This window comes from Bos javanicus, chromosome 10 (genome assembly GCF_032452875.1).
Source record: "Bos javanicus breed banteng chromosome 10, ARS-OSU_banteng_1.0, whole genome shotgun sequence".
Lineage (NCBI taxonomy): Eukaryota > Metazoa > Chordata > Mammalia > Artiodactyla > Bovidae > Bos > Bos javanicus.
In genome coordinates this window covers 66,679,242-66,703,288 of record NC_083877.1, presented here as the reverse complement: position 1 = coordinate 66,703,288, position 24,047 = coordinate 66,679,242, and the positions used below count along the sequence as shown (strand labels likewise).

The 24,047-nt window shown below is 44.5% G+C and overlaps 1 protein-coding gene across 7 annotated transcripts in view; it reads right to left on the bottom strand.

Annotated features, from left to right (window-relative positions):
* SAMD4A (sterile alpha motif domain containing 4A) overlaps window positions 1-24,047 on the bottom strand; it is a 226,913-nt gene that overhangs the window by 106,589 nt on the left and 96,277 nt on the right. Inside the window, exon 1 of one of the 7 annotated variants that reach the window (XM_061428945.1) lies at window positions 526-836. The exons of 5 other annotated variants lie outside the window; for them this stretch is intronic. The gene's annotated coding sequence lies outside the window, so the exon portion shown is untranslated. Of the gene's footprint in view, window positions 1-525; window positions 837-24,047 lie in introns of those variants that run through there. One more of the 7 variants, XM_061428946.1, reaches the window with a different exon arrangement.

Here is a 24,047-nt window from a genome sequence, read left to right as displayed (position 1 = left end):
CAATTTCCAGCGCTTGGGATGATCACAGCATAAGGATGGTGTGAAACTGGGTGGGAAAACCAATTTCTTACCAGGAGACAGGCTGAGAGAGATTGATTCGACGGGCAGCAGGAACCTATTTTTAAGAGGAAATTGCTGGATTAAACAATTAACTAACAAATACGCCAGCAAAACGCCATAATATTTCCGGGACAGGGCTGATTTCTTAAGTTTTCCATTCAGTCATCTAGCCAGGTAAAAGGAGTGAGAGCACCTTCTAAGGCTACACAGATGGGTCAGGATTTGGCCCACATGGGTTTTAAGAGTGTTTTCAAAACAAGAAACAAAGACTGAGCAGGCCTGGGATGGCTTGTGAAGACAAAGAAGGTGAAAATTCCCGTCATAAAGCATCGTTCCCATAGAGTCACATGCCCACAAACCACTCCCACAGCTAGCTTCCCAGAGTTATGGGTGGCTCAAGGAGGAGGGTGAAGAGGGTTCTGCAGGAGACCCAGAGGAGCCTGGACTGCAAAACCAGGGCATTACCTCTAAACAGTTGCTCTGGAGAGCCGTTTGGTGAAGAAGTATCAACTCACAGGTCTGATGATGAATCACGGGACAGATACAGCAACAGGAGTGAAATTCACTTGATTAGAGGACCATAATATTTTGTTGAGTTTGGGGGGAGGGCACAGACGCTGTATAGGTTATATGGAGCTGAACACATTACAGTTGAAGCAGATGTTAGGTGAAAAAGCTGTGAGTTGCTGGAATGATCACATAAGGGATTGCTCCATCTCCTCCCTCTACACTTGATCCTCCTCCTTTTCTTCCCTCCTCTGGTGTCCACTGGGCACAGATCAGCATTATTGAGTGTCCAGCTGGGTATTGTGATGTCAGAGGCATTACCCACAGTGGACATGCCTGAAGAGACTAGCTGCCCAGCCATGCCTGGGAGCACACGGTCCTGATTTGAGCTCCCATGACACCACATGACACCACACTTCCTCCCTCTACCCGACTACATCGCACATCTTCTACATCTCCAGAAGTCCTTATCCTCCCATCCCCAAATCAGTATGGTGCTTCAGGGAAACCGAGGCACAGAGAAACTCATCAAGGTCAGGCAGCACACTCTGGTATGACCATGAACATTGCCAAAGCTTCCTGACCGCCTGTCCACACCAGTCCAGGGAACCCGGCTGCCTTTTATAGAAAGTTTCCACACACCTTCTATTCCTAACCCCGATCACAAGCATCGCCGGTCTGCATGCCTCCGAAGCACCAGCCGACTCTGTGTCAGAGCCTTAGTAACACACCTCATTTAGGACCATGAGCACAGCTTGTTTGCACAGGATACTGAATTCCTGATATTCTTCTTGGGCTGCTTTTTTTTGTTTGTTTTTATTTCAAACACAGCTAACTACTCAGGCCTTTATATATCAAGAAAGCTGACTCGATTCTCCAAGAAAAATCAGCAGCTTACCACACACGATTGTTCTTGGTCATCAAGAACAATCCCAAGATGCCAAGAATGTCAAGAGTCTGCAGTTTGGGGTTAGGAAGAATACGTTGTTCCTAACAGACCATGGAGAGGCAAGACACAACTTTTTTGTTTTCATTTTTCAAGCTAACAGTAACAGAACTGAGACAATGAAAGATAATCTATAAATAAATACACAGATATGTACATGTACACACACATATATATATGTATTTTAAAGTTATCAGAATGTCTTGACCTTGAGATCTAAAATGGGTAGTCTTTGGAAGAAAAGGAAGCAAGATCCTTAGAATAAGATCTGCATGTGAAGGTGAATAACAGATATATAACCTTCAGCACATGGCTTGCTCCACTACTCACTGAACAGATTCCAGTGCCTAAATAAAGCCTCAGAAAGCACACATATGGGCAGAACCAGCTCATGTATAAAACAACTGATGGGCTAAGACAGGGAGCTCTCACCAGCCAATAAGGTAACTTGGTCTCTCAACATGACAGAAGTGCATTTCAACCGTGTAGTAAATAAAATAAAACTTCATTGTACACGAACCCCAGTGTCCCCCATGTGATCCACCTCTGCTGCTGCCTCATGTGACCGGCCTCCCAATTTAGAGCGCAACCAACTCCCAATGACCTGTAATAACACCATTCCCAAATTAGAGCTCTCAATTTGACTTGGCCTCGGTCCCTCCCTTAAAGCAAAATAAAGCATCCGTTTTCTCTTTTTCACATTCATAATACTCTCCTTTTGGAGTTGCCAACTCAAACCCTGCTCCAGTCAGATTGAGCCCTTCCTCTATTTTTTTTTTTTTCTGGTTAGCCAAAGAGCCTGATGGAAAAACACCAAGAGACAAAAACAAAAACAAAATCAGATGAAAATTCCAAGTAAGTGACATTCAGCTGGAAAAGCGATGATTCACATGCAAATAAAAATCTCCCTGAATTCACTGTTATATGACGCAAGCCCCTGGCTTCGACATAAAAAGGGCAGAATGAAATCACCCACAATTAAACTCACCCTGGAATACTGGAATTCTCTGGCTAGGCCTCCCCAATTAATGATAAGAAAACCCCCCACTGTAACGGAATGGAGCTAATTGTGTTGGATCCCAGGGCATCCCCATCTCAGCTGACATTGACTGCTGGACACTCCCCGGTTCAGCTTTCCCCACCTGCCCTCACCTCTGACCTGGACAAGCAGAGCCTACAGGGAGATGGGGCTCCGGTCTCTCAGGGGCAGCCCTCCTTTCTGGGAAGACATCAGGGGAATTGTGCTGAGAACCCTGGCCCCCACTCCCACACCCACCCCTGGACGCAAGGGAGCTAGCTTTCTTAGTCACTCCGGGGAGCTCTCCCTAAGACTAAACAGAGCCTTGGTTGAAGCTTCGCAGCATCAGCATCCTCTGATCTCAAGTTCAGCCAGAGACAGTTCAGCACGTCACCTCCCCTGATTGACAGATAATTTACCATTCCACTTCCCCTCTTTCTCCAGGGCAGAGGTGGTCGGACACCACTTTCTTTTTCTCCACATGCTTCCCTTAGAAGGCACACTCCATCTGCCTGAGAATCACAGAATTCTGAAGATGGAAGGGCTGTCAGAGATTCTCTAGTCCTTCCTTTACTAATTGTGGGGCTTCCACCTTTGTTCCTCCCTGATGGTCACCTGGTCTGAGCAACTCCCTAGCACGGGGACCCCACTTTTGCCATCAAAGAGAGTTAGAATTACTGAAACCCTAGTCCACCTCTCTGCAACTTCTTTTCCTTCAACAAAGGTCAGTTCTTCTGAAACTACAAAGAATAAATCTATAGATACTCGTACATTCACGTTCATAGAAGCATTTTTCATCATAACCAAAAGGAACCCCCAAATCCATTGACAGAGAATAGAGAATGGATAAACAAAACGTGGGTCATACATATAATGGGATATCACTCAGCTTCTAGAAGGAAGAAAATTCTGACACGTGCTACAACATGAATGAACCTTGAAAACATTATGCTAAATGAAAGAAGCCCCACATAAAAGACAAATATTCTATGATTCACTTACATGAGGTACCTAGAAAAGGCAAAAATCATAGAGACAGAAAGCAGAATAGTGGTTCCCAGGGATTCAGGGGAGGGGAGGTGCTATTGTTTAAAGTGGTATATATACATGATGGAATATCACTTAGCTATAAAAAAGAACAAAGTAATGCCATTTTTTTTGGCATTACAGATTGTTAGATGGACCTAGAGATTGTTATACTAAGTGAAGTAAATCAGACATAGAAAGACAAATATATGATATCGCTTATATGTGGAATAAAAGAGCATACAAATGAACTTATTTACAAAACAGAAGTAGAGTCACAAATGTAAAAAACAAACTTATGGTCACCACTGGGATAGTGGAGGAGGGATAAACTGGGAGATTGGGAATGACATACACACATTACTATATATAAAACAGAGAACTAATAAGAACCTGCTGTACAGCACAGGGAACTCTGCTCAGTACTCTGTAATGGCCTTCACGGGAAAAGAATCTTTAAAGAAAAGAGTGGACACATGCATATGTGTAACCGATTCACTGTGCTGAACACCTAAAACTAACACAACACTGTAAATCGACTACAATAAAAAAAATTTTTTTTAAGTGTAGAGTTTCTGTTGGGATGATGAAAAGGTTCTGGAAATGAAGAGTGGTGATGGTAGTACAACACTGTAAATATAATTAATGTAATCGAACTGCACACACAAAAACTTTTAAAATGGCATGTCTATTTTATTATGGAAAAATACGGGAAAAATTAAATCAACTTCCCCTTTCAAAAGATAGCCATCCCCTTTCACAAGATAGACACCCCCTACATTTTCTTTTTCAGCCTTAAAACCCCCAGTTCCTTCTAATAATCTTGAGATAATATGATTTCTAGACCCCATGGCCTCCTGGCTCCCCTTCTCTGAGGCCACTTGCTGTTTCCCCAGGTCTCCCTCAGAAGCACCCAGTTTAATCCCCACTGCAAAGGTGCACAGGAGGGGCCTACTGACTGCCTGTTTTGGCTGCCAGGGCAGAAAGGTCCAGGTTCAAAAAACATGCCCTATTCCGCCCCCACCCCCCTGCGGCTGCTTCCCCAGCTCAGATCCATTTCCCAGACAGCTGTGGGCAGCTGCAGCTGAGAAGTGAAACCAGCAGAGGCAATTGGCGGAGGGCTGGGTGGGGGTGGGGGGCAGCATCTCAGCTGAGCACACTCTGGCCTTTCCACATATTTGCCTCATTTCTTGTGGGTGTTCAGCAAATGGATATGGGGCAGGCATGGGAGGCATCTCTCTCCAGGCACTCAGGGATGCCTCTCATCAGCTCCCACCAGAACCCACCAGCAGCCTATGGCCAGCATCGTGGGGCTCAGGCACCCCGGCTAGACCAGCCCCTCTCGGACCATCTGGAAAAGGTTTGAAAGTTTGAAGCAGGAAAGTTCCCTTTTGGATTTTAAAGTATGTTGAAACCAAGCAGCCTGGGTGTTGGTCTGATTCCACAAGTGAGTAATCCATTTCCTGAAAGTAAACTGCTCACCCTTTGGAAGTGGACCAGGGATTTTGGGGTGCCATTTGAAATGTCACTAGCTGGGTAAATATTTACTGGCACAAGCCATGGAGCTTTTCTAGGAATGTCAGTTAATTTACGAAATTAATGACCCTTAAGGTGGCACCTTTAAAAAAAGTCAATTTGTCTTTTGTACCGGGTGAGCGGTTTTATGCCTGGGACGGGTTATTGAGGGGAAGGGAGCTCCTCTGACTGCTTAGAATAACCACATAGAAATTAAAACCAGGTCTGACTTTAAAATCTCTAACTTCTAACTTTTCTTGACTCCTGATCTTCTATTAAAATCAGAGCCAATGATAGGTTGACTTTGGAAAACTCTCTTTTCTATGCCAATCATTTGCCTGGAGTTTCAAATGACAGGATTTGAAAAATCCCCTCTCTGTGAGTCTAGTGGCCTTGGGGCTTCCATAGAGAAGATCTCCTCTATCCCCTCTTATTCAGAGCTGTGCACATCTGGGTATACCTGGAGACGTGTCTCCCGTTCTCCCGTGTGGAACAATTTAGACTCCAACCAGGTGGCTGGAGAAAACCTTTTGCGTTAAAGAATAAAAAGGTTATTTCTCTGGGGCTCAAACGATCACTTAAAACAATCCTTTCAAAAAGACTCCTGTGTTTCCCGCTTCACGAACAGGCAGTCTGCAGGAAGGCATCTAAAGTTTCTGATTAAAACTGTACAGACAGAGGACTGTTTTTGGAGCTCTGCTGGGAAGAGGAGGAGTTGCATGTGCGGCAGCCTCTGATGTGGGAATAAATCAAGCTGAGATGCGATTCTCAGTGGAACAATCACAGAAGTTTATGAAGCTGATAGAGGAGAGGTTATTCTGGATTCCCCATCTCATGCTCAGCCTCCCGCTGGCACTCTTCAACCTCTCACAGAACGAGTCCTTTCAGTAGAGAATCTGGCAAAGTTTATATGTGACTGTGTTGGGCTCAGGCATCACCACTACCCACTGGGGTCTTCCTAGACAGAAATGGGGGTTTCCCTGACTCTGGCATGGTCCTAGCATGGACTTTGTTCTGCATGACAGCCACTGGTGCCTAGGTTTTAGGGCAAAACTATAGTATCCTAGAATCAGATGCCATCTACCTGCTGTTCCATCCCCATCAGGGGGTACCCCAGGAAGGATATAACTGTGGCTCCAAGAGATGATGTCTCTCTCTCAGTGTTCTGGAGTCTGAGCCCATAAAGGCCAGAGCATCAGCATACACTTCTGTCCCTGCAGAACCAAGCACAGTGTGATCACTTGGGTACACAGCTGCCCCAGGCAAAGCCCACCTCTAACAGCACTGCCTGGTGGCTGACCACAGAAGAAAACAATATACTGGGTGCCGGGAACACAGGCTTGGCAATCCGGGTAGCCAGCAATGCTGAAAACGCTTTCCCTTGTTCATTCATTTCCTTCCTTTCCAACGGGCCGGGCCTATGTATGAGGCTGCTGCTGTTGCTGCTAAGTCGCTTCACTTCTGTCCGACTCTATGCAACCCCAGAGATGGCAGCCCACCAGGCTCCCCCGTCCCTGGGATTCTCCAGGCAAGAACACTGGAGTGGGTTGCCATTTCTTTCTCCAATGCATGAAAGTGGAAAGTGAAAGTGAAGTCGCTCAGTCGTGTCCGACTCCTAGCGAACCCATGGACTGCAGACTACCAGGCTCCTCCGTCCATGGGATTTTGCAGGCAAGAGTACTGGAGTGGGGTGCCATTGCCTTCTCCAATGTATGAGGCAGCATTGCTTAAACAGAAGTCACTGAATGCCTGAAAAATAGGACTGGGCTGTCCTGTTAGTAGAGTAGGAATTTGCTCTTAGTTTATTTCCTTTTATGCTTTAATTTGGCACATGTGTATTCTCCATCACATTATCTTTTCTATTTATCTTTTGAAGAATGCAGCCACAGTCAGAGTACTGATCTGGAGCCAGGCATAATGGCTTATTGACCATGTGCTGAGAAACTCTGTCTTCAAGACTTTTGGGGACAAAACTAAATGCTTAAAATACAAGTGATGGCCAGTAAACATTAATCAACAGGGTCACTGGGAGTTGGGAAATATCAGAGAGATTTTCAAGCTGAGTCTTTGGGGGGGATGTGTGCTGGGAGGGGCTCTTGTTGAGCCTTAGGGGTCCACATACGGTGTGTGTTCCCTGGTTACCATTGGTACCAGTGCTCAACAGCCCCCAGGAAACCATCTTATTCTGCTGGGTTGGCCAAAGAGTTTGTTTGGGTTTTTCTGTACCCTCTTATGGACAAACTCGAACGAACTTTTTGGCCAGCCCAATATTTTCTATGATTCTGTCCTGTACAGATATGGCCTGGGGAGATGGAGTGGTCACAGAGGAGAGCAAATGTGATGAAACATTAGAAATAGGAGACCGACAGGGAACAAGCCTCAGGTATTTCTGTTGCTCCCTGAGTCCTGGGAATAAGGATACCTTACAGACATCTCCCCCTATAAACTCATACCTCAAGACTCTTCCATGCATGCAGCAGACACCCCATGACCTCAAACATTAGAAAGCCTGTATTATGGGCTGAGAACAGGGCTCCTTCTTCACCTAAGGATTCCTGAACCACACACAGACCTTTAATGGACTGCCCACTTCAGATGTGTTCACAGTATTTATCCCTGCACTCCCAGGAGGGTCAGTCATATGACCAAACGCTGTACGCCGTAGTAGCTTTCTTCAGGAGCTCTGCATTTCTTCTTTATTTTATTATCCTTTATTCTTATTTTTAAATTTTTATTTCCGCATTTCTTCTTAAAGTGGGGTATTGCATCAAGCATAAATCTTTCCAGTATCTATGACCTGTCACAGCTTACTTCTACTACTTGTCTTTGGGGAGATTTCCACTTCCTACTTTGTTTAAACGTAAGAAAACTGCTGAACTGATCTCCCCAAAGATTTTTCACTTGGAGCCTCATCAAAAAGTGCCTAAAAACTTTTCCAGAGTCAGCAGTGTCCCCCACACATAATGATCAGTACACACACACAATAACCTACTCAACCTCTGGTTATTACTATCTAACATCTGTTGAGGACTTTTTAAAAAAGTTTGCAAAATCTCTTTCTGAACATTATCACATCTGATTCTCAAAACAAGTGTGACTGGGCAGGTGGTGAGGAAGTCGAGGCTGGTGGAGGTGAAATGACCCACCTCACCCAGGACCCCTGAGCACCCTAGACCCGGCCGCCCAGCCCAGCGCTGCAGTCCTCTGCCCTCTCACCGTGAGCCTCCGCTCGGGCTCACTGGATGTAGGTCTGCTAGGCCTGACCCATTCACTGTTTTCTTAGTTCTTCTTACGGACGCATCTACATGTCCTGGATGGACATTAGAAATTTAATAGTATATCTCCCAGCATGTCTCCAACGCAATCGAAGAGTCGGATTATAAAAGCAAATAAGACGCTGCTTTAGTCTCTTTTCTGGCTCTCCTGGCAGGGTGTGAGTGAGTTGGGTGTGTCGGTAAGGGGAGAAGAGCCTCCAGAACATACCATTATGATTATCTAACAATAACAATCCTTGCTGGCAGCGTCCACTGAGATTAAAAGCCTGAGGTTTCTTTTTTTAATTATTTATTTTATATTGGAGCATAGTTGCTTAACAATGTTGTGTCGGTTTCAGGTCTTCAGCAAAGTGATTCAGTTATGCATATACGTGTCTATTTTTTTCAAATTCTTAGCCCATGTAGGTTGTTACATGATACTGAACACAGTTCCCTGTGCTATACAGTAGATTCTTGTTGGTTATCTATTTTAAATATAGCCCAGGGACAGAGGAGCCTAGTGGGCTGCCATCTATGGGGTCGCACAGAGTCGGACACGACTGAAGCGACTTAGCAGCAGCAGCAGCAGCACCATGTACAGGTCAATCTCAAATTCCCTAACTATACCTCCCCTCCATCCTTCCCCCTAAGTAACTATAAGTTCATTCTCTCAGTCTGTAAGTCTGTTTTGTAAATAAGAGGGTGTGGAGAGAAGGGTACTCTCCTACACAGTTAGTGGAAATGTAAATTTGGAGAACAGTATGGAAGCTCCCTAAAAAAACTAAAAATAGAGCTACCATATGATCCTGCAACCTCCTGAGAAAAACGTGGTCTGAAAGGATACACACCCCTCGATGTTCATTGCAGCACTATTTACAATAGCCAAGATAAGGAAGCAACCTAGATATCCATGGAGGAATGTATAAAGAAGATGTGGTACATATATACGATGGAATATTAGCCACTAAGAGCATGAGATTTCTTTTACTCTACATGGCAACAAGTTTTTGAAGTAAGAAAAAAAAAGTAAAAATATAAAGTGCTATATTAGGTTTCAGGGATGCTGGGTGGGCTTCCCAGGTGTTGCTAGTGGTAACGAACCCTCCTGCCAATGCAGAAGCGATAGGAGCTGCAGGTTCAATCTCTGGGTTGGGAAGATCCCCTGAAGGATGGCATGGCAACCCACTCCAGTATCCTTGCTTCAAGAATCCTATAGACAGAAGAGCCCAGCGGGCTACAGTCCATGGGGTCACAAAGAATCAGACACGACTAAAATGACTTCACACACACACACAATGCTGGCTACTTTGAAATTTCTTAAAACTTCAACATGATGAACTGAAAAATGTGTTGGAACAGAAATTTCTGGATCTTGTTTCAACTAAGTCACTTTTCAATTTTCCAGAAAAGGATATTTAGTAAATGTGGCTAAATTTAAGTAACTTAATTTAGTTAGTGTGTTAGTCATTCAGTTATGTCCAACTCTTTGTGACCCCATGGACTATATAGCTCACCAGGCTCCTCTGGCCATATAATTCTCCCAGCAAGAATACTAGAGTGGGTTTCCATGCCTTTCTCCAAGGGATCTTTCCAATCCAGGGATCGAACCTGGGTCTCCTGCATTGCAGGCAGATTCTTTGCTGTCTGAGCCCTTAAAATAACCCTATCAAAAAGTAATCATACACTAAAAAGGCCTCAACACTCACATTACAACCCTAAACCTCACCTCTGCTCACAGTCCAAAGACAAATACAATCCAAGTCTCTCAGCCACAGACCTGAAAATTGTCCTGCCTTGGCAAGATGCACCCACGGCAGATGCATTTAAAGGAGAGTGGTAGTTATCAAGGCCCAATTTGCCTTGCATTGTCTTATTAAGTTTTATTTTCTGAGAAGTAACTTTTTTTCAGACAGAAAATCTGGCAGTTGTTTTAAGACTGTTACTTTTTCACTTGCATAGTTCTTATTCTATAGCTCCATGAAGCCTAAGAAAAGATTTCTGTATAAAGAAATACACAATGATGTCAGACATGCTGGGGAGATTTCCCACCAAGCAGCACGGGAATGAATGATGGTGAAGGGCCGTGGAACAATACACACACAGGGAACGTGGGGCCAGCGAGACTCTGAACACACACACTGCAACTTCTCTGGACACACACACGGGTCCCATCACCTCTGCCTCCATATCTTCCAGGTCACATCCGGTCTCCTTTACCGCAGGTCCCAGACAAGATCCTCTCATCAAATCCTAAAGGTTGTCAAACAGAAAGACATATTTCCCTTCACACTTTTCGAGAGGTAGGTGGATCTGGGAAGGGGAAGCAGATGGAAGCGTAACCGTGTGGAAACCTGCGACACGGAATGGTTTAGTTCAGAGTTGTTTACAGCTGCAGACAGGACCTCAGGGACATAGTCCTAGGTTCTAAGTCCAGGAATGTAATCTCTTGTGCCTCAGTTTCCTCATAACATCAATACTCTTCCATCCTCAGCCACTTTTGAAAATTTGACCCCTGGTCAGGGAACTAGATCCCACAGGCCACAACTAGAAATCCTGCCACAACTCAACATCTTGAGTACCATAAGAAAGACAGAAGAGTCCACATGTTGCAACTAAGACCCAGTGCACCCAAATAAATACAAATAAATATTAAAAAAAAAATTTTTTTAAGACAAAAAAAAAAGAATGACATGGCAAACATAATTTGTGCATCTATAGACTCAGCACAAAGTGTAATAATAAGGCATTCACTTTGAACGGCCTTGTCTAAAGTTCTTCACTCCTACAAGCTTAACTCATGCTCAGACCTCAAGGCATCCTCTGCAATCCAGTCTTTGCCTAGGACCCTGCATTGTCCGGAAAGGGAAGAAAGTTGAAATGTTCTTGGTTGGACATTTTTATTTTTAGCACTCCTAGAAAAGATGAAATTGTTTCTCATGTAATTCATTTCTCATAATATTAGCACTTGTGTTTTAAGAGCATGTAGCAGGGAGCTATTATTGTTAGAGAAGACAAGATTAGCATAAAATGGCTGAATTATAAGGTATATTGCTCATTCTCTTCTGTGGCTGAAAATATCTTCTAAATATCTGCTTTCCAATTGGCAGCTCCCAAAGATTCCTGGTCCAATGGACTACAGACACATAAGAATCACCAAATGCCACCTTTAGATATTTGACCTTCAGTCCCTGTCTCCCAGAATGATGGGACACTGGCTTATCTGTGAGTTTCCACAATGTCCTACTAGCTGTCAGACACAAAATTCAAATCCGAGTCGGTAAAAAAATAAGCATTTGAATATCTCTCTTCCTTGTTTCCCCCACTTCTTTCTGCTGCCTCTCTCCTGTATTTGTAACTACTTCTACATGTTACATAGTACAAAGAAAGGGCAATGGCACTCGAAAAATCTGAGGGAAAAGTTTGAGTCAAGCAGAACATAAAATAAAAGATTGGGATTATCCAGGATTTCAATTATACATGCTCTCCCAGTAGACTGTAAGCTATATATATATATGTAAATAAATATGTATAAATATATATATATATACACATATGTGCTGCATGCACACACACCTATTACAGATAGATAGGTAAACAGAGTCAAAGGGATAGAGAGAATAATGAATGAATGAGATTTGGCTGCAAGTCATTACAAAAAGAATTCAGAAACTAGTGTAAACCCCAGGAGATGAATTCAGTAGACAAAAATGTCCTTTCAACCAAACAGTTCCAACATATGAGAGAATTTCCTCCTTTCACCAAAGCCAAATATTTGACTGTGCTTTAAAAGACTAATTAAAACAATATTGTGGTATTCAACCATGCGTGGGTTATGAAGAGGAACCTCCACTTCATAAGCAGACACTGAATCTGTGGCAAGAGAGTAACGCAGGAGTAGCAGAGACCTTGCTTTGTGCCATTAATACTCACACATCCACTTGGTAAGAACTGTAGCTTGGAACAATGATTTCCATCACAAAGCTCCTGAAATGCCAGGAATGAGTCATGGCGTGGTGCCTGGGCATCGCACTGATTTTCTCCATTAACTAGGCATACATACTGACAACTTCCAGGAGAAGAGCTGAATGAGTCAAGTTCAGGAATAAACCACATCAGAATACTATGTGCGTGGGGGAGGGAGGGTAACAGGAATGGCATTTTTTTCAGTTATTGGTTTGTTCTCTTTAAATAGAAACATGCATAAAATGTATTTCTCCGAAGACTGCCGAAAGCATAGATCCATCCAATTATCAAAATTCTAACACCACGACCCCAATGGCTACCCAAACACTACAGTGTGGTAAAAGCCACTATGACCAGCGAGAGCTTCTCAGGAACAATTCCACGGCCCCTTTCACACACACCTTTTGACCTCTTCCAAACACCTTCTCTTGTCTTGACTTTCGTCTTCAAGTGTCTTCCACTAGCTGACTTTCACAGAGAAATGGAACAAGTCAGGTAACAAAATGGCCAGAATTCCAGCAGGACACGTGCAGTCCTTCAGCAGGTACACGCAGACTCCTGGCTCAGTGGGAAGCAAAATGCAGAACGCAAGGCTCTAGACCATGGGGACCTCTTCTGCATCCTGGCATGCTCCCTCTTGCCATTCTAGGTAAGGAAATTGGAGTTCAGATCTCTTTAGCCATCTTCTTTCTTAAAAATAGCTTCCTAGGTATAAGAGATAAAGACCTAGAACATTGTTATCCTGGCTATTAAGAAAAATTTTCTTTGAGTATACTTTGGGAAGCCCAGCAAGGCAGAAATATTGAAAATACAAAAAGCATCCGTGACTAACATCTTTCCAGAACTTCTGATCTTAAGTTTTGAACCTGGACCGTAAGATGGTTTGGAAACTGAGAAGAATCACAAGAAACAGAGAATTGTGACTATGCCAAAAGCGCTTGAAAAGCCAAAATGTGCAGTTAATGAACAAGGGTGATGATGAGGAGTCAGTGGATCTCTTTTCTAACAAGGACCTGCTGTGGTATTCAGGGGCTCCTTTGTCCAGGATTAGACTCAATTGCTCTGCATCTTTCCTAGGATTGAGCCACAGGCTTGCTTTTTCTTTTTTTGGATTTGGCCTCCAATGCTGAGGCACGAGTCAGTACACACAGATGAATAGATTAGCTGAGCTAATTTAAGGGAGCCCTACCATGGAAGGATTCTTTTTTAGCCCTCTATATTTAGGTTAAGGTTTGTGCCTGAGCAAGACACTCACTGAAGGACTGAATTTTCTAAACCATGCAAGGGAGGAATCTCTCTTATGAGATCTTCTTCCTAACAGGCTACTTGCTGGTTTCCTGGGCTCTGATGGCCCCATAGCCACAGTCTTAAAACAGGCTAATTAAGGTGACCTCGTTCATATTACAGGGTGACTCAAGCCTCACTTTATAAATTCAGTGAGCATATACCGAGTTGGGGGAATCGTGGCTGCTAAATATCCCTGTCAGATTAAACTTGATCAAACTTAATTGGATATGATGGCTTAATTGATTTGCTACCAGAAGCAAGCATTTTGATTAAATCACTGAGTTCCTAAATTTTATATTTGGTAACAAACTCAAGATTCCAAAGCTCTCCACCGCTGAAACATGAATTCTCATGTTCTTACCCTATTGCTTAATCAGATCTAATGCGTGGCTAAGGAATATGTTTAAAGGTTAGGCCTCAAGCAAACATTTCAGGAAGATCTCGTGGCTTCCTCTGTATAAGCTGCTCTCCATGGTAGGGGGTTCTGGGCCTTCTTTGAAAATCTCTTCCTGTCCCATTGATTTGGGTGTCATTTGGTTGGGGCATAGCTACATGGGCTCTTAGGGATACACTGCACAGTCACAGTGACAATGTGTCAGTGGGTTTCCTTCTCATGGTTTTGACATTTAAAGATTGCTGCAGAAAGGGAGACTCCATCTGTGCCCTCCTGCTGGTAAAGACTAAACACCTGTACGGTAGAAACCCAGCCAGGATCTGCTCAGTATCAGAATGGGCCTTTGGAGAACACAATCAATTACCCACTGCCTTCTCTTTTGTTTCTCTAAATTCTTGGGCAAGCTGAAGAGGTCAAGTTTTTAGCAAGCTGCTGTCGCATTCTTACTTTCTTAGAGAATGTATATCCAAAAAGTAACCAGGAAGAGCAGCAAAACTCCTGCCCTCCTCTCCGTCAACGTGGAATGGATTGACTCGGCGGCAGCTTTGCTGCCACTGAGTATATTAGCTTCTTAAACAAGACAAACCCCTTGCCAGGTTCTCACCCATATTCTGCAGGGACACAACACAGGCTGCCTCTGCATAACCTCTTCTTCCCCTTGAAAAGAACGCAAACGTCATGCTTTAATATTTCGGTATTTCTTTTTGGATGCAAGTGGGATGTTAAAATGGATTGAGGTCACAGTGGGGAGAAGTAAATGGATTTCTCACACACCTCCCCCACTTGACTGTATGTGCTCCAAGCATGGTGTTGTAAGACTTGGAGATTAGGCTGCATGCTCAGATAGAGGCAATGGAGGCTTCAGAAGGCAGAGAAGAGTGGCCCCCAGAGTTCAGGTCTGAAGAAGAACCAATCCAGGTCCATGGGCTGAGGTTTGAAGGTGAAGAGTAATGGCTGGGACTGTTTACACAGACAGAAGACAGTTATTTAAGGGTGAAATCTGATCTACCTTCAGCTCAGCCAAAATGATGATCAGAGAGAAGTGTTATATACTATTTCTTCTTAGACTCAGCTGCCAAAGGGCCCTGCAGAGCAGAGCAGTAGGGCTGCTGGGTGGGGGGGCCACTGCTTCCTCCTAAGGGCCAGAGAGCCACCCACCCTCGCCCGGGGGCCCCAGGCCCCACTGTAGAGCTTCCCCCAGGGATACCTTGGCATCCTGACAGCAGGTGGGGACTCAGGGGACTTTCAGAACGTTCCTTCTAAGCGGGCTGAGAGGGTAAATGAAACCAGTCCAAACTTCAAGTGCTAAAAGCAACAGGCAGCCTTTCAAGTGCTAAGAGCAACAGGCAGCCTGCTCTGCTGACACCAGCACAAAACACTCGGTCAAGAACAAGACAGCCATTATCTCTTCATGGATCCTGAGCCAGCGTCTCTTGCCTGTATTGTTTTCTAACTTTGAAGCATCACATAAGGATGACCTTGGGTTCAAGGTAGGGACCTGAATGTTCATAGGACCTCACCGTTTCTGACATAATGTATTAGTCTGGCCATTTAGGCCTAAGTTTTAAAGACTCAAATTCTGCCTCTGGGCATGCGTTGCTCCCACTGAAGTTGATGTGATTTGGCTGTCAGACAGCGAGGGGCAGATGTCACTCTTGTGCAAGGATGTGATAGATAAGTAGTGGTTTCTAAGACCAGAATACAATGATCTGATAAAGAGCCATTGATGGAGGGTAGAAAAAATGCCTTTAAAGCCCACATCAACAAACACTCCCAGTCATTCTAGAACATGCCCTCTGAGTCTACCTTCCTAGCTTGCAAGGGAACCTTTGAGCCAGGGCCCCAGGCAGCGCCCTGGAGATCACTCTCAGTCTCCTCAGGTGGCCCTGGGCTACAGGCAGAACGCAGCCTGAGCCAGAAGATTTCTCTTCCAGCTGTTAAATAGGTGCTATTCCACTCTCAGTCACTGTGGGAAGATGCATAGCGGGTTTCAGAGCCACAAATGATTTTATAGTCGCACTCCATCATTTGATTGTTCCCATGTTACAGACAGACTTCACGGTAATTGATCTTGATTTGGTACGTATAGAGGTGTATCATGTGCTACTCTGTTCCAAAAATAATTTTAAATGACTTGCATGTAGTCTTAGGAACTGCTTGCACATCCCTGTAACACTTAATAAATTGGTCCTCCCATGCACGGTTCTGCATCCTCAGACTGGAATCAGCGGTTGGGGGACCCGAGGACACGAGGACTGACTGTTTTATCCTCTGGTGACTTGGCTGATTTCTTAAAAATTGAATGCAGCCTTTACACAGCTGAAGTTGAAACCTAAGGCATTTCAACCCTCCAATTTTTCACTTAAAAACAAATCCCAAGATGACAGGCGTCCTCTCGGGGGCCCTACGACTGTCCACAGCCCTTTCTGAAGTCCTACTGATGCAGCTATGAGTGCGGAGAGGAGTGAGCAGACTGCGATAGCTTCCAACACCCCCCCCCCCCCGCCCCCCGCACAAAGTGTAACACCTTTGTGTTGACTGAAAACAAAGATGACTGAAAACAAAGTCCGCTGTGATGGGTTTTGATCATCTCTACCTCCCCGCCACCCTAGCATAGAGAGCAAAGATGACTGCATACATCCTGAGGCTTAAAAGAACAAATGAAGACAACAACAAAACAGCTGGCTAAACCCTAAAGAAAGAAAAATCTGTAACCTGAAAAGGAAGCAGTAGATGGGGGCAATGTGTGACATGTCCTGTCCCCCCATCCATGCCTCTGCACCTCCCATCTCTTTGTCCCCAAGTTAAGCTTCCTGCTGGGGCTCCGCTGCACATCTTAGCTGAGGTGTCAATTCAAGCCTACGTGTTGAGCCCTGATAATCCGGGCTTCGATTTCATGCCTGCTGGCATCAGGTTCATTGCCATGTTCACTGGAACTGAGATGTGGAGACCTTTCCTCAGGTTCAGATTCTGGCTTTACACACATACAATTCTAGAAGACTGAGTACATTTCACATTTTCGTAAAGTCCAAAGTTCTGGCCTGACATTCAAGACTTCCCTGCCTGGCCCAAGTCACTTCCCAAGCTGCCTTCCCCGCCTCTCCCATCTTCCCCGACCCTCTGTCTCAGTGTGGACTCCGCAATGGCTCATGCAACCCTCCATGTGTGGAAAAACATTACCCACCTTCACTTGAAGGGTGAATCTATACCTGTCCTTCAGCAAATTTATTTAACAAACACCGACAGAGCATTCACTGTGTGCCAGGCACAGTACTGAGCACTGCATGTCTTACTTCATCCTGGCAACACCTCCGAGAGGTAGGTACTATCATTATCCCCATTTTAAAGATGAGGAAGTAGAGGCACAGAGACATGACCTGGCTCCTGGCCCAAGGAGCCACAACCAAGCAGCAAAAGGCTAGAGTTCAAACCTGGCGGTCCAAGTACAGAATCTACACTCTGAATGACTATGCTAGGCAGCCTCTTTCATAAAACCTGTGTGTCCCAACTCCAGCCAAAACTGCTCTCCTCCTAAATTCCATAGCCTGTTAGTGGGCTTCCCAGGTGTGCTTGTGGTGAGGAACCCACCTGCCAATGTGGGAGACATAGAAGATGTGGGTTTGATCCCTGTGTCAGGAAATTCCCCTGGAGGAGGGCATGGCAATCCACTCCAGTATTCTTGCCTGGAAAATCCCATGGACAGAGGAGCTTGGTGGGCTGCATCCATAGGGTCGCAAGGAGTTGGGCCCCGACATGACTTAGCATGCATTAGTGGTATCTCTCTTACGATCCTACTATTTTCTTCCTAACTTTCAAGATGTTTATGGGCATTTCCCCCTTCCTGGTAGCAGGTAGGATCCTTGAGGACTGAAACCACATCTGATTCAACACTGGCCTCTGCGCTCAGCCCTGAGCCAGGCACGTGCTCTGCGGGTGTCAGTCAACATTTGTTTGTAGATAGAAGAAAGCAGACAAGGAAGGAAGAAGGAACCCACTCAGCTAAGGGATCCCCTGCTAGAGTGAGGAAACACCTCGTTCTTTGTTTTCATCCCTATGTGGCTGGGATTTTTATGTTTACTTTGATTGTTTTTGGAGCAATCTTAGCTGCTGTGGTAGGGAAGGCAGGTAGTTTTGAAGATTAAATGTGTGTGCTATATGCATGGGTGGCATCAGCCGTCAAATTCCCCTTTGTTCTTCCCATACACCCAGCTATTTATAGAAGCAGTGGTAAGGATAATGACGACAAGACCAGCAAAACAACATCAAAAACTACTATCAATTATCGTATGCCTGTGCTAGGCACTTTCTATCCAGTATTTGCAATCCTTTCATTAGCCTTGCATCCAGGTCTTATCATCCTTATTTCATAAATGGGAACTGAGATTCAGAACAGCTAACTCTTTCTGCCAAGGTCATGAGCTGTTAAAACATACAGCATAGAGTTGTGAACCCAGTTCTGCTTCCCTGAGGGTCAATCTGGGCTCCATGGAGTCCTGTAGAAGCAAAGAAAAGCAAGTCACCTGGCCCATTCCTTCCTTACTTCCTGGACTCTCTGTGGTTTAGTCTTCTAGGTGAAAAGCTACCCTCCCACATGCACAGTTCTTGCAAGAAACCAGATTAACAGTCACCTACATTCACATTACTCAGAGAGCCCTTAATTACTAGGAACAGACAGGATCATGGTCACAGAAATGTCTATGACATCTACAAGAGGGAGGGAGTGTCCATGGGAGTAGGGGGCAAGGGATGCGGCCAGGCAGATTTGTTTGGAGTCAAAGAGTCAGAGAGAGAACTAAATGTTTTGTTTAGAAGAAGGAATAAATCACTTTTCATTGAACTATAAAGTTGTCTTAGTTGGGCCACAACAAACACTCAATGCGTTCAGAACATCACCACAAGAACATGTTAGCGGTCTGGGGCGTAAACAACTATTTTCCTTTGTATAGGAAGAGCAAGGGTTTTCACCCTGCAGGGGCGGGGTCAGAGCGAAGTCTTCAAAATGCAGCAGACACTGAAACATGATTCTACTCCGAGTCCTCAAATCTGCAACACTATTCTGTTCACTTCAGGGTTCCTGGTGCAAAGCGTTCTGTAAATGCTCACAAATTCATGCTTCCATGGCCGTTACGTGATAGGCCACTTCCTCTAAAGTGCTCTAAAGCGCACAGCACGTTTCAGTTAGACTTTTCTGTGTATAAGAGAAAAGTGGTGCTGTCACAAGCAGAAAACCTAACAGCCACTGAGGGCCAAGTTAAAAAACCAACCACATTAATGGTGGACTAAATAGAAGAGTTGCTTCTCAGGATAAAAGCCTCCATTAAATAATCTTCATCAGCTGGTTTTTAGCCGAACTTGACAGATAAACTACTCATTTGCAGCTGTGGTGATTTCGAGTCTATGACTTTTTCCTTTAAGGGACCAACCCATGGAAAGCACTGGTTGTGGAGGGAGCCTCGGGGAGAAAGTGGTAACCTTCCCCTCTCTAACCAACTCTGCGTTGGGGGAAGGTATACTCCTTAATGGGCTTCCCTGGTGGCTCAGACGGTAAAGAATCCGCCTGCAATGCAGGAGACCTGGGTTTGATCCCTGGGTGAGGAAAATCCCCTAGAGAAGGAAACGGCAACCCACTCCAGTATTCTTGCCTGGGAAATCCCATGGACAGAGGAGCCTGGTGGGTTGCAGTTCATGGGGTCACAAAGAGTCAGACACCACTGAGCAACTAACACTTTCACTTTTTCACTTTGCTGTACTCCTTAACAGTCCCTGGACTAAGTCTCCTAATGAATAGACTATAAGGAAGAAGGTATGGAGCTGTGTTTGGAGAGTTTCACAGTAATTAACTTACAACACTGATCCAGGTCATAGCTACAGATCAGCAGCCTGGCCAACACTCTGGCTGATAAATGGTGCTTTGGGTCAGTCTCAGAAGGCAGCACAGGCTGCCAATGTGTGCTCGGCCCTGAAGGACGGGAGACAGAGATGTGGGGAGGCTGCTTCCTGTGGAGGAAGGATCCTGTGCCGAAGCACAAGAGTCTTTGGGAACTAGGAAACGGAACACATCGGCTGCAGCTGAGAACAGGTTTGGGAAGAGTAGGAGAGACGACATACGAGGTCAGCTTTGGGAGGGCTGCTGCGTGAGAAGACAAGTGGCAGTTTTTGAAGAGGAAATACTGTCTGAAGTATGGGGAGGTACATCTGGTGATGGCCGAAGGAGGGAGCCGGGTGGAGAGAGAACAGTTGGAGGGCAACTGCACCGGGAAGGGAGGCGGGTGAACGCATGGGGAGGCGGGGTCTGCAGCCCCTGGGTGGGAGGTGGAGCCCATGGAGCAGTTGTCGGGGTGCTCTCTTAGCCTCTCTTATCCACAGCTCTCTCCTGTTAACAAAATGATAACACGGTGAAGTGTCAGCACAGTGCCTGCACCTGTAAGAACTTAGTAAACGTTACCTAGAAAATAAAGTGATGGATGTGAGAAAAATTGTCAGTGGAGAATTACTATTCACCTAGAAAGGAAAAGCTTAGTCATGTCTGACTCTTTGTGACCCCATGGACTGTAGCCTGCCAGACTCCTCTGTCCATGGGATTCTCCAGGCAAGAACACTGGAGTGGGTTGCCATTTCTTTCTCCAGAGGATTTCCTGACCCAGGGATCGAACCTGGGTCTCCTGCATTTCAGGCAGATTCTTTACTGTCTGAGCTACCATCGAAGCCCATTCACTTGTAAGTCCCAATTATTGGTGAAACAAACAGTAGCAAGAAAGAGGGTGGCCATGGAGAATTCCTCCAAGTTGTCAGCACGGTGCTCTGGGAGAAGATGACAAAGAAAGGGGGTCACCCAGGAGATGTGGAGACATGGCGGGCACCTCTCCTTGACTCTTCAATCAGAATGCCCCCAGGCAGCGACACTACAGTTGCCGTGGAGACTAGGGAGAGATTAAAGCCAATGGCCTTCCTGGCCCTGGAGCCCTACCTTCCATACATGGTCCCTGAGGAAGACACGGGGGTTCTACTCTCAATTCTCAGTCCAAAGTCATCAACAGGGCCAATCACAGATATCATTGCATCCCGTAAAAAGACAGTAGTAAGCATTATCGTTTCGCTGTTGAAGGTGTAAAAATTGGGCTGAGATCACTTGGTGAGCTGGTAACAGCTGAACCCAGAGCCTGGCCTTTGTCTTGGACTTGAAAGCTTGTTCCTCTCCCAGCTGTCTCTCAGGCTGTTTTTACCCCAGTCTTCACAAACAGATCTAAAACCACAGTGTAAAATACAAGACCGTGAAATTGGAAATAAAATGCATCTGTTTAAATCCCATTTATTTTTAATAACTACTGAGGTTAGGCTTTGCGTGAAAGGTGAGATGTTACTTTAAATCTTGATTTATCTCTTGGTTGACTAGTAAAATATTGTCATTTTGCTCAGGTGAAGGAAAGGCCTATTGAAAATGCCACACTTGTTTAGCTTTTCTTAAAACTCAGTGTGCACCTCCTGGGCACTTTCTTCCAGGGTCTTAAGCACCTGCGATTTGCTAGTTTTTAGTTTGCTGGTATATTCTAGTCCTCCAACATGGCGGGGTGGGGGGTACCTATGCATGTGCAACCAAAGGGCTAATGCTCACTCTGTCAATCACACAGAAATTATCAAGTGGAATCTTTTGTCTGCTTAGTTAGCAGTCTCTGACAATATATGCCATTTGTAAATCAAAAGCATCTGGCTCTGAATGGGGGCTAAATACAACCACAATAAAAAAAATAATAATAATATAAATTGGTCAGCAGGAGAGTTTCCAGTATGAACAAAAACAATTATGTCAATAAGCCTACCTTAACATGTATGAGAATATCAGGCCATTGATCAAGGACCTCACACAGATGTTTTTAAATTAAACCCACAAAGCATGGCTGCCCCTAGTACCTCCCCTGAGTCCCTCCTTCCATGGATCTTGAGGGTCTCCTCTTGACCTCAGTGGCCAAGAACACTTCTGGGGTTTTTCACAATCATCCACTGCTTCTTAAGCCTTATCTCATCCCTGGGGCATCCTTTAACTGTCAGTCTTGCTTAGTCATGGATGGCTTCGAGTCTCTCACCAGACTTAATCTAAGAATCCCAAAGTCTCTCTTTTGCTACGGTTTACCTGAACAACAGTGGAAGCAATTTGCCTCTTAAATTCACTCCCTGAGCTTTAGCGTTCACATCCTGCTCAGTTTTGTCTTCTTATTACAAGGAAATAAAATCTACCCCGACTCAAAGAAGGAAAACAAGATTTCAGGTAGAGACAGTCCTTTTTTTCCCAAAAGCCTGTAACATCAGTGAGGAGTTCTCTCAATCTGTTCAGAGTTTAGTCAGCACATTTTGGCTATTCTAGACTCAGAAAATCCTCAGAAACCAGGGCCCATTATGCAGGGTTGGAGAGATGGAGATGGATGATCATCAAGCAGGAATTAATGAGGATTGAGGAAATCCAACCAATTTTACCTGGAAATCTCTGGGGCCATCCATCTTTTCTGCCATCTGCTCCAAATTTGGACCTAGGCCCCGAGCAGCAAAAGACAAATCCATCCATCTTAAAAGTCCACTCAGGTGAAATGCCATGAAATTGCATTATTGTCCAGAACCGCAGAGAGAAACATTTCTTTTCTAGTTAACCTGGCAGCTATCAGTTGTTCATTACCTTGAGAGCACCTGGTTTATGCTCTAGAATAAGATACTTCAGAATCTATCAACGTCAAACCCCTGAGAGTGAGTACTGAAAGGAAAGACAGCCTCTTATTCGTTGGAGGTGGATGGATTCATGCTTTCCCATGAAGTGCATGTTCTGGTGTACTTATCTTTGCCAGCCACATTCTCTGGGTGAACAGGAACCCAATCATCACACCTGCTTTATGATTTTAAGCCTTCTACACCAGCATAAACTAGAGCACACTCATATGGCTTTTATTGTTCAAGACGACAACCATCTCACTGTAAAATATTATTCTTCCTGAGGTCCTCCGATACTTCTGTTACCATGTCCGAATCCACAGGCATCCTCACATTCTTTCTGCAGTTGTTTGTGCTCTGATACAGAGTCTAGACACAGCATAGAAATAGAGGGAGGTCTTTCCACACCGTTTTGAGACCAAAGAAGGTAGACTATGACTTGAAACACTGTATTTTAGGAGATTTCAAATAAGTTTGGCTATATCCTGCTCTCACTTCCTGAGAAACAGGTATATTCCTAAATCATCTAATGTAAGCCACACTTATTAAATGAAAGTTCTTTATTTAAAGGAATTCTCCTTCTTCTCTCTTTCTGTTCGGTTCACATAAATAAACATATATTCAAACTTTTGTAAGTCAAAGAGCTTATTTTTCTTGGAACAAGTGGCTTGAAATATGTTGTTGTTCAACTCCAAATACTTTCTCCCTTCCTTCTTTTGGAGTTCTTTAACCTAAACTACATTTGTGAAGGGAGAGAGGAGAGAGAGGTAGAAAGAAGAAGAGAAGGTGGGAGACAGGAGAGAGAGAAAGAGGGGAAGAGAGGGTGGGAGAGAGAAAGCGAATGTGTTTCAGAGCAGGCGCAAAGGGTTCAGCCCACAATTTTCCTCAATTAGCATGTGTCCTTGGATGAGAACACTAAAGGAGGTGTGTGTCTGCTCTCTCCTCAGCCTGGCTCAGCTGTCTTGTAAATCACATAGTGTAAGCATCTTGACATGCTCAGTAAGCATGTATATTTTACACAACATGCAGTAGCTAAAAAAAATGTTCTCTAATCCAGCACATATAGTAGCTTGGACTGACATGTATAGTATATAGTAGCTTGGATTGGGTTGACATATAGTAGCTTGGATTGGGTACACATATAGTAGCTTGGATTGGGTTGACAATCTAAAAAAAAACTGGTTAAAGCATGGAATTATAAAAATGATACTCTCATTATATATATATATAGAGAGAGAGACATTTATTCATAGATATTTAAATATATGACCATACACTCATTTACAAATTTGGTACGGGAGCAACGCCTTGTATTTGATGATGGGTCCGACTGTTTGGAATTCCCAATTGTCTTTTCTGGATAAACCAGAAATCTGCTATGAT